Source organism: Coptis chinensis, chromosome 5 (assembly GCF_015680905.1).
Source record: "Coptis chinensis isolate HL-2020 chromosome 5, ASM1568090v1, whole genome shotgun sequence".
Classification (NCBI taxonomy): Eukaryota; Viridiplantae; Streptophyta; class Magnoliopsida; order Ranunculales; family Ranunculaceae; genus Coptis; species Coptis chinensis.
In genome coordinates, this window is record NC_141460.1 from 50,250,839 (window position 1) to 50,259,391 (window position 8,553).

The 8,553-nt window shown below is 36.1% G+C and overlaps 1 pseudogene across 1 annotated transcript; it reads left to right on the plus strand.

Moving 5' to 3' along the window:
• Window positions 1-229: 229 nt before the first annotated feature.
• On the plus strand, window positions 230-1,754 carry LOC147497802 (transcription factor MYB1R1-like; annotated as a pseudogene). Its single transcript, XR_015195250.1, has 2 exons — window positions 230-897; window positions 988-1,754. The product of XR_015195250.1 is annotated as a transcription factor MYB1R1-like (transcript).
• Window positions 1,755-8,553: the final 6,799 nt, after the last annotated feature.

An 8,553-nucleotide genomic window follows, 5' to 3' on the forward strand; every position in this document is an offset into this window, starting at 1 on the left:
GTAAGATCAGAAAGCAAATACCGCACGCAAAATTGTGCTTTATACATGCATTCCTAACCTTTCACCTTTTGTGCACTTGTATGCTCTGATAGATGCTCTTTCTAATCATGCCAAGCAGCATCTTAGACATATTTATTTGGCCATGCAAAAGATTTTGATTGATTTGTTTACTAGTATATATATTGATATAATTTGGTTAAAAGAAAAGATGATGGTCATGGTATTGTAAAGCAAATTTATATATATTGAAACATTTTAATCCTTGATGCACATGAGAAGCAGGATATCAACATTTCCAAGTTCCACATGGCAAAATTGAACATATATACACAGACAAAAACCCTATCAATTATATCATCAACCCCTCACCAATAACCAATCTCTATCTCTCCAAATCATTTTTCTCGACCTTTTCTACGGTTCTATGGCTGAGACCTGAGAGCCAATCGAGATATAACAACTGTACGGTGTCTTGAAACCAGTAAGAAATAAAGGAGGCTGGAGGCACTAAACAAAGACAAATCTCATCCCATTACACTCCACATAACCCAACTTACCAACATATCTTCATTGACAAATCCTCCATTCGGTTCAAACTCTAGCTCCAAGGACAGAACATGATGTCTCGTAGCTGCTCTCACTGTGGCCATAACGGCCATAACTCACGTACCTGCACTGAAAATGGTGGCGCCTTAGTCACTCCAACCACAGCAACTTCGGGTGGCGGTTTCATGCTTTTCGGTGTTAGAGTTGCTGAGAATTCATTCAGGAAAAGTGTTAGCATGAACAATCTTTCTCAATATGAGCAGCTTCATGAGTCCAACTCTGATATTGCCGCTGGTTATGCTTCGGATGATGTTGTCCATACCTCTGATGGAAATCGTGAACGTAAGCGAGGTACGTATGTTTTAAAGTCCAACTCCAGCCAGTTGCATACTCTATATCGTTTATATGGTTATAACTCTTTTGAATTATTTTATTTGTTAGGTGTCCCATGGACTGAAGAAGAACATAGGATGTTTTAATTGGTTTACAAAGAGTAGGCAAAGGAGATTGGAGAGGAATTTCAAGAAACTATGTCAAGACTAGAACACCAACACAAGTAGCTAGTCATGCTCAAAAGTATTTTCTTCGCAGAAGCAATCAGAATAGGCGACGGCGTAGATCTAGTCTATTCGATATTACAGCAGAAGAAGAAAGGCCTATTCAATCACCTCAACAACTGAACTCCAATTTTGGACTCTCGTTGCCTATTTTTTCACTTTCATTTGGCCCTGAAAATACAACATTAGGACAAGCAGAACCAACAAACACACACGCAAAAGTTATCCGTCCAATCCCGATACTTCCAATCCCACCTTCATCACGGATGGAGGATCTTAATTTAAATCAGAATACAATGGTGGAAGACTCATCGTCTTTATCATTAAAGCTTTGTACTCCTGAGCAACAACAACAATGTCAGAGTTCACCCTCTAGACATTCTGCTTTTCAGGCTATGTCAAATTTTTCTAGCTCAGGTGATCTTGATCCAAACGGTGGAAGCATTATTAGTGTTGCTTGATATCATCTTTGTAAATGGATATTGGTATTACTTGGTAAAGGCAAGGTAAAGACATTAATTAGGCAAGTAGTTAATCATTTATTTTTATTTCTTTGTACAGATTGTTATACTTATTTATTTGTCTGGCTGTTTGTGGTGAAGGAAAGAAAATAGAAGATAATGAAGTAATAGTACCTTCTGTTGTTGTTCTTGTTTGGTGGTTTTAAGAGATGAAATATCAGGTGGGATTTTACATAGCATATATTCTTTTTAAAACTTAAATGTTACGTACGTTGTTCCAGTGATGGAGATATGGACACATAAACTTCTATAGTTTTAGGCACAAACATCGAATTTGGACTCTATTATTGAGTTTTTCGTTTTGTCTTTTAAGGGATAAATGAGTTGTTTTTAGCAACACAATTAGGTGGGGCATGTATGAGCCTCATTAGTTTGTCATAAATTATTTAAACTTGTCGGTATTAACAACAAAAATCACCCGTGAACTTGTCCCCAATTGTCAGTTACACCTCAAACTTTTTCATAAGCGAAAAATACAAACGCAACAATTTTTTTTTTTTTAATATATTTTGGGTTATAGCAAACCCCAACCTGTTACTTTCTCAAGTAGATAATTCTATTTTTGTCCTCCTCGACAATGGACATAAGTGTTCCATTTAGAGACTTAGAGGAGGTACAAAATGTTGTGTTATTTCAATAAAACAAATAGTGATATTTGGAGTGACTTTGTGGTGGTTTGATCCCTTGACCTCTTTGTAGGATAATTGTTCAAGTAGAGAACTTGAGGAAACACTAGTGAGTAGTGTTTATAAGTGAAAATCCTATACTAAAGGTGTGCCCTTTGGGTACAAAGGCTTTTGGATTAGGAGGGAGGGCTCACACAAAGTCACACACGTGCGCACCGAATCGGGCTCGGGCTTGTGGCTTGTGCTCTCTTTAATCTCCTATCTTCTTTTTGGTAGACCATTTTTCTTAAATTGTTTTCGAATATTCTTTTTGGTATACCATTTTCCTTAAACTGTTTCCGAATAAGTTTGGAAACAGAATTGGATATGGATTGGGAAACAGAAACATGATGGATTTGTAGAATCCAATTCTTATCGGGAAACTGAAGCAGATCCCTACAATTCGGATCTACTAAGTGCTCCAGTTTTTTCCTCTATAAATACTCCTCTATCAGCAGCCTATAGTATTTGCAAAACTACTTTTTATATTATGCTTTGGGCAATCATAAAATTAGTATCATGGTTCTTCATTTTCTTCTTTGGTTTATCTGCAGTAAACAAATAAGAGTAATAATTGGTCGTTGTATCACGGGGTTGACGTGGTGCAATGCAATGCATAAAGAGGAACAGACCTTAAAACAACCTTAAAAAGCGTATCGATCCGGTGCCTCACCAACCTTCTTTATATTCATTGTTTGTTCTTGTTGCAGAAATTATATCCAATAATTTGAAGGTTGTTTGACAATGGAACATGAAGAAGGTAACCCATCCAGGTCCCACAATGACAATAGTAATAATCGACCGTTCAAGTTTGTTGGTGAGCACTTCAAACAGTGGAAGGCGAAGATGATGTTCTATCTGACCCTGGTGAAAGTGGAAACCGTTCTAAGTGAACCGATTTCTGATGAAGATGTCTTGCTATTGATAATTGGATAGCTGTGGATTTAAAGTGTGAGAATTACATCCTGAACTCGCTTGTTGATGATCTATACAACTTACTCCTCGAATTTCCATCTGTTTCTGATGTTTGGGAAGCTCTGCAAAAGAAGTATGATATTGAGGAAGCTGGCTCCAAAAAATACACTATAAGTCGTTATCTTAAGTTTCAGATGGTAGATGACAAATCTGTTGTGTCTCAATGCCATGACCTACAGATTATTGTTCATGAGATACTTTCAGAAGGGATGAAAATTGACAGGCAATTTCAAGTTGTTGTCGTCATTGATAAGCTTCCTCCCTCTTAGAAGGATTTCAAGAACATACTAAGGCATAAGTCTAAGGAGTTTTCGATGGAGAGTCTTATTATGAGACTTTGTATAGAAGAGGAATCACGAAAACAATACCATAATAAGGAAGTTGCCATGTCATCTACCAAGGCTAAGGTTAATGTGGTAAACCAACAAACCAATAAGACTAAATCTAGTTTGAAACCTAATAAGAAAGCCATGAAGAATAAACCTGTTAACAAGAAAGCTCCACAGAATCAGAATCAGATGAGGTGCATATGAATCGAACAGCCCATTGACATGTCGAAGTTATGCATTATACTTGCAAGAAGAAGGGGCATTATGCTAAGAACTATAAATTTAAGTAAAGTTAATGAGGCTAATGTTCTTGAGGAATCTTTTGTTGCTATGATAACCGAGGTCAATTATGTTAATGTCCGTGAGGGGTGGTGGGTGATACTAGTGCTTCTAGGCATGTTTGCTATAATGGGAGGCTGGTTCAAGAGTTATACCACAATTACTGAATCGGGGAAGTTCTATTTTGTAATAATCATCGACCAAGGTTAAGATGCTGGTGATGTTGAAGTGTTAGTTTACTTATAGGAAGAAACCGCTGCATTAAAGGATGTGCTTCATATTCGAGATTAGAAAGAATTTGGTTTTCGGTTTTATTTTGAACAAATTTGGTTTTCAAACAAGTCATAGGTAGTGATCGGTATGTGATCACTAAGTCTGCATGTTTTTTTATTGGTAAAGGGCTATGCATGTAATGGATGCTTAAGTTGAATGTTCCGATCCGAATAAAACTTCTACTTCTATTTACATGATCTCTTTTTCTGTTAATGTTTGGCGTGATAAATTATGTCATATTAATAGGAAATATGTTAAGAACATGAGCATACTTGGTTTAATTCCTAACCTGAATGATGATTTTGCACACTATGAATCTTGCACTAAGGCGAAAATCACAAAGAACCCACAAATCAATTGAGAGAAGTACAAATCTACTAGACTTGGTACATACTAATATCTGTGAGCTTGAAGGAATTCTGACTAGAGGTGGTAAAAGATATTTTATTACTTTCATTTATGATTGCTCGAAGTTTGCATATGTTTATTTGCTGAAGAATAAAAGTGATGCGTTTGATGCTTTTAAAACTTATATACTTGAGGTTCAAAATCAGCATGACAGGAACATTAAAGTAATTCGAAGTGATAGAGGTACTGAATATGGTTCTACTGATTTTAATCTTTTCTTGCAATCATATATTATAATTCATGAGATGGCAGCTCCTTATTTACCAAAAATGAATGGAGTAGTTGAACGTAAGAATAGAACACTTAAGGAATTAACTGTTGTTATGTTGCTTAGTTCTGGAGCACCTTCAAATTTGTGGGTGAAGCTGTTTTGACTGTATGCTATATATGCGCTGATAGAATTGTTAATTCTAAGACAAAGGTTACACCTTATGAGCTATGGAAGAATAGAAAACCTAATTTGAGTTATTCTAGAACATGGGGATGTCTGGCTTTTGTAAGGAAGCATGATCCCAAAATCTCACAGCTTGAGAGTAAGACTTTTGAGTGTGCCTATTTTTTTAGGCAATAATATAGATATCAATGTCTACATTTTCCTAGATATGAAGAGTAATGTTTTTGTTGATCATCTTATGCTAAGTTTCTTGAAGATAGATTTCACTATTTATATAGAAAGAGTGGGGGTATTATCCTTCAAGGCCCCTAATATTGATGTTTTGACACCGACATATCTAGATTTCATGATAGAATCATGGACCTGAAAGATGAATCAAAAAATATAAAAGAGTTTAGGGTCATTAAGGTCTTGGTACCCGACTTTGCCCATTGTACTTTGGAAGGAGATCCCTCCTCCATTGAAGAAGCTCTCACATCTTTTGATTTTGAGTTTTGGAGAGAAGTCATTCAAGTGAGATTGGCTCTCTCATGGAAAACAAAACTTGGAAACTTGTTGATTTGCCTATTGGTTGTAAAACTATAGGAATCAAATGGGTTTTAAGAAGGAAGTTTAAAACCGATGGTTCAGTGGACAAGTTTAAAGCAAGGACTGTTATCAAGGGCTTTAGACAGAGAGAGAACTTTAATTGATTTCTTTGACACATATTCACCTGTTACACGGATAACATCCATTAGAGTATTATTTTCTATTGATATGATGTTGTTCATAATCTTGTTTTTCATCAGATAGATGTTAAGACAGCCTTTCTAGCTAAATGGGGATTTAGAAGAAAAGATTTACATGGATCAACCAACAGGTTATGTGGAACCAGGTAATGGTAAAAAGGTATGCAGATTACTTAAGTCACTTTATGGGTTGGAACAGGCACCTAGACAGTGGCATGAGAAGTTTGATAACTTCATCATTACCAGTAGGTTCAAGATAAATGAAAGTGACAAGTGCATTTATTATACATATTCTGATGAAATATATGTGTTATCATATGCGTATATGTTGATGATCTACTAATCTTTGGTTCTAATTTACATGTTATGAAAGAGACCAAGAACCGGTTGTCTTCTAACTTTGATATGAAGGACTTAGGTGAGGCTGATGTAATGTTGGGGATCAAAATTACAGAATTATCTGACGGCATATGGTTAGATTAGTCACACTACATTGAAAAAATGTTGAAGAAGTATAACTACTTCGATTGCGTGACTGTGAGTACTCCTTTTGATCCCTGTGTTAAATTATTTGTGAATAATGGTAAACCTATGAATCAGAAGGAATATACAAGTATCATTGGTAGTTGAGATACGCTATAGATTGTATAAGACCTGACATTATCTATGGAGTAGGTGTTATTTGCAGGTACACTAGCAGGCAATAGATTCGAATTGGAACATCCTTTAAAAAGACTTCAAGATCACCAGTGGCTATGTGTTTAGCATTGGTGGAGGTGATGTATCTTGGAAGTCCAAGAAGCAGACCATTATAGCACAATCTACCATGGAATCTGAACTGATTGCTTTGGCTAGTGCAAGTGAGGAGGCTGGTTGGTTACGAGATCTTCTCACTCATATTCCGGTTTGGCATAAACTGGTACCAGCCACTTTGATACATTATGATAGCATTGTTGCTATTGGGCGAGTCCACAATAAGTTTTATAATGGTAAATCACGACAGATTATTCGTAAACATAGTACTGTTAGGGATTTTATATCTAAAGGTGCAGTGACTATTGATTTTGTGAGATCTGATGATAATCTAGCAGATCCATTTACCAAAGCTTTGGCCAAAGAAGAACTGTGGACTACTGCCAGAAGCATGGGACTGAAGCCAATTGAAAGATGAACATCTATGATGGTAACCCAACCTAGGGACTGGAGATCCTAAGAACTAGGTTCAAAAGGAAGAACAAGTCATAGAATGTTGGTTGTGAGACATGCATTGTTACTTATCTGTCCCGTAGTTGGATAGTAAAATGTATGAAATCCTGAAGCGATAAATAAAGGTTGAGGTTTTATGGGAAAAACTCTTAATGAAGTTATATGGTCCTTATGGGCGGAGTGCATAGCTATAGGGGCACTCTTGATAGACTCACCTAGTGAATATAAAAGTACAGGCCGCTTTCTATGAGAATGATGGCTGATTCTCTAGATCATTCAAGAATCTAGGAAGAGAGCACAGGGCCTTTAATGTGTAGAACATGAAAGGAGAACACTGGATGTGTTATGCATGATTATAACTTATTGTATACTCAAGACCTAAGTTTAAGACTTAGTCACTTATGGCTCTTATACTTTGAGTAATTTTCAATGCGTAAAGGTTTAAGTCTTGGACACCTTCATCTATGCATAACATAACGATCGATCGATATTGATTGCCCTTAAGTTTATTTTATATTTTTTTTTTATCAAAAATAACTGGGGGATTGTTGTGTTATTTTCAATAAAACAAGTGGTGATGTTTGGAGTGACTTTGTGGTGGTTTGATCCCTTGACCTCTTTGTGGGATAGTTGTTTAAGTAGGAAACTTTAGTCCCACATTGGAGAGGAAACACTAGTGAGTAATGTTTATAAGTGAAAGTCCCATACTAAGGGTGTGCCTTTAGGGTACAAAGGCTTTTGGGTTAGGAGCACTACTAAAAGAAGAGCTTTTTGTGTCACTTTTTAAGTGACACAAGAGGTCACTTGTGTCACTTTTGAAACTAATTCTGAAGTGACCTATAAGCCCCCAACACATAAAGTTCTACCAAAAGTGATATAAAAGCTTTACTAAATGTGTCACTTTTTGTTAATAAAAGTGACACTTAAGAATAGCCTCTTGTGCCACTTTTAAGAAAGAGTGTCACAGTGCTTGTCAAAAGTGACACTAGTTGTATCTGTTTTGGACCAGAGTGGTACATAATTTCGTCAAAAGTGACACATTAAGTATACTAGTTGTGTCACTTTTGGACCAGAGTGAGACATAAGTATGTCAAAAGTGACACATTAAGTATACTAGTTGTGTCACTTTTTGACCAGAGTGAGACATAAGCACGTCAAAAAGTGACACATTAAGTATACTCGTTGTGTCACTTTTGGACCGTGAGTGAGACATAAGTACATCAAAAGTGATACATTAAGTATATTAGTTGTGTCATTTTTTGGACCGTGAGTGAGACACAAGATGTCAAAAGCGACACAAAACCCCTTACTTCTTGTGTCACTCTTGGGAATCAACTCCATGTAACTCAGATTAAAAAAAAGCGACACATAAGAGTGGTGGGTTGTGTCACTTTTAATAGATATTATGTCACTTTTTCCAAAAGCGAGACAAATGAAAATAATTTTTTTTTAAAACTTTTTCTCATTTTTGTATTCGATCGTATTCATTTCTCAACCTACATCCTATACGTCATAACCAAAATCCCATTAACCTGTTTTATGACAGAAACACCATCCACATACATTTATCAAAACATCACAACCAAAATCACTTTAACATGTTTTATGATACGGAAACAACATCCACTCGAGAAGAAAGAAACAACATTAAAAACAATTAACTTCTATTAAT